The sequence below is a fragment of the Lissotriton helveticus genome, chromosome 6 (assembly GCF_964261635.1).
Source record: "Lissotriton helveticus chromosome 6, aLisHel1.1, whole genome shotgun sequence".
Taxonomy (NCBI): domain Eukaryota; kingdom Metazoa; phylum Chordata; class Amphibia; order Caudata; family Salamandridae; genus Lissotriton; species Lissotriton helveticus.
This window is the reverse complement of record NC_136067.1, coordinates 450793874-450796775: the sequence shown is the minus strand read 5'-3', so window position 1 is coordinate 450796775 and position 2902 is coordinate 450793874.

Genomic DNA, 2902 nt, shown 5'->3' with positions numbered 1-2902 from the left:
GCAGACGACGACCTGGAGACACACTTGAAAAGAGTGAACACCATAATACTTGGGTTCGCAGGTGAAGGGTACAAATTCAACTTTAAAAAGTCACGAATTGCTCATCTAACGGTCCTGTTTTTAGGATATGAGTTATCAAGTGAAGGCAAAAGCCTAGCATACAACTTCTTAGAGAAGTGTGCAGTACTCCAAGCACCAAAAACGCTGAAGAACTTACAATCAATACTAGGTTTCCTGAATTTCAGAAGAACATACATTCTAAATTATGCAGAGAGGGTTAAACCTCTCTATGAAATAATAAAACCTGATTTCAAACAAATTAATTGGACTCAGAAACGCACATAAATTTTACGATCATCACAAATAGACATGTTAACTAAAACAAAACTGCAAACACGCGCAAATGAACGCAACCTTGTAATCCGAGTCATCCCAGGAAGATGCGGATTCACGTACCTGACCTCTAATGAGGGAGAAACGGTACCAATAGCTTACAAATCACATTTGTACACACAAGCTGAAATGAAATTCCGTTCTACTGAAAAAATTCTAACTGCGGTTCAAACTGCTGTAGCAAAAGAAAGAGCCCTAGCACAAGGTAAACGAATAGTAATCGTTACGCCAGTACCTAGAAGCAGTAACAAGAGCAAGCACCCCAAATGCTAAAGCACTACATCCGAGATGGATACAATGGGTTAATTCTCTTGCTGCATCAGACGTAGTATACAAATTTGATCCTAATTTAAAAACACAACAATTTCTCCAATATGAATGTGAATGTCCTCTGCCGACCGAAATCCTGCCTCTCGAACATTACGGCTGTATAATATATACAGACGGTTCAGCACAACCCGCAGTTGGGGGTAAACAAGCATACAGTGCTGCGTGCGCGATTGTTAAAGGTCGTTGGCACGAAGGAAAATTTAGACCACTGGTCACCAAAACTCAATCTCTAGGAGATTGTACAGCTCAGCGAGCTGAACTACTGGCTTTTAAGATGGCGCTTGAAAATACCGATCGCGAATTCCCTACACGAATAGTGTGCGATTCATATTACTGCGTTCAGTCTTACAATGAATGCTTGCAGAACTGGGTTCAAAACGGCTTCAAAGATGCAAAAGGTGGCACAATCAAGCATAAAACGCTTTGGGAACAAGTAGTTCTTTTACAGAAAGAACTACAAAAGACTCGCGTGATACATACACTGAGTCATCAACGTGATGGCGTTCACGTTGCGGGGAATTCATTGGCTGATGAGGCCGCGAAGGTGGCTGTGCAAACGGCTTCCGTAGCTGCTATCAGCCGGTCAAAAACAAAAATAGACAGCGATATAATGCAAGCTGTCAGTGCTTCAGTAAAAAATGATAGAAAAACACTCCCGAAAGGCTTTCCAGTAAAGTACTCATACATAACTGATGCGAATAATGTTCCTTTTGCTCGAATCCCTGGAGTGGGGGATAGGGCAATTCCAAACATGGAACACAGGTTAGGACTAATTTTAGCGGCACACGAAGGGCTCGCTTCTGCGCATGCTGGATTTTCCGCCACAGTATCATTATTAAAACAGAGATATTGGTGGCCACGCATGAGGAAACAGACTAGAAACTATATTCTAGAATGTGAAATATGCCAAAGAATGAAAGTATCAACAGTGAAACGACCAGCACAGACGCCCCTTCTAATCTCAGATAAACCACTAGCCTGTGTTTACCTGGACCACTGTGGTCCCTTACAAAGGGATGGTAACTATAAATATATCATGTTCGCAGTGGATTCCTGCACGAGAGTCATTTGGATGTGGCCCCAGCGCTCGGCTGATGCCAGAACTGTTATAAAACATTCTATAACGGCGAGGGTATTAGGTTCGGGTGATGGGTGGGTCAAACATTTAACAAGTGTCCAACGTAGTCCTAACAATCTGCCAAGAAATTCTCTAAACGGTTTCACTCCTTACGAACTATTGTTCGGCACTAGAACGCAAATCCAGCACTTAGATTGTCAGACTTCAGTGGTAAAAGAAAAAGACTTTGATATCAAAGATCGTTTGGCTGTTTTACAGGACTTAAATGAAACGAGAAGAAGTCTGAGTAATATAAAGTTAAAGCTAACAGCCACTGAAGAGAAACCACCTGTCCCAGCAAGACCTGTCTGGATTCCAAAAATTGGGCATCTAGTCAGAGAGAAGATCGCGGTGAAGAAGGAATTTTGGGCTTCCTTACAGAAAAGCAGTACCTGTCTTAGCTGTCAGCGGAACAAGATCAGTAGTACTACCGTCCCTTGCTGGTAAAAAGGAGAACAGAGTTGTATCCATCGACCTGGTAAAACCACAATCATGTGGCCAATAATCCTTAGTAGGCCCAGTGGACTCCCAAGAAGTAGCAGAAGACCAAACCTTGCTACAATCCAAGAGGTTCAAACTGAGAGACTAATCACTTTTGATAAACCTACAGTGAACAAAAAAGGACTATGCAACAAAGCCATGGAACTTGTGCCTCTTGAAACCCAAATTGCAACAGTTCGTCAAGAAACACCTGTCTACAATGATGTAGCATCGGACTATACTAATGTACCAAAGAAAGATCCAAAGACTAATGAAAATCCGGAAGCAATTCCAACAATTGACAGAACTGCATCTGGCTACTTCATCAATTTCGATGACTTTTCTGATGATCCAAGTGAACATGAAGAAACGCCAGTAACGAAAACTTTCAAAGATAAAGTGACTAAACTCTTTCATCAACTTAAAGAAACATATCTGATTTCACCATGGAATGAATTTTGGATTGTGTTAGGTGTACTTTTCCTCCTGCTTTGGCTCATCATGGTTTTATGTTTGGGTAGAACATCAACTTGGTCCTAAAGCCTCACACATCCTCACACATCGAAAAAGAGAACTGTCATC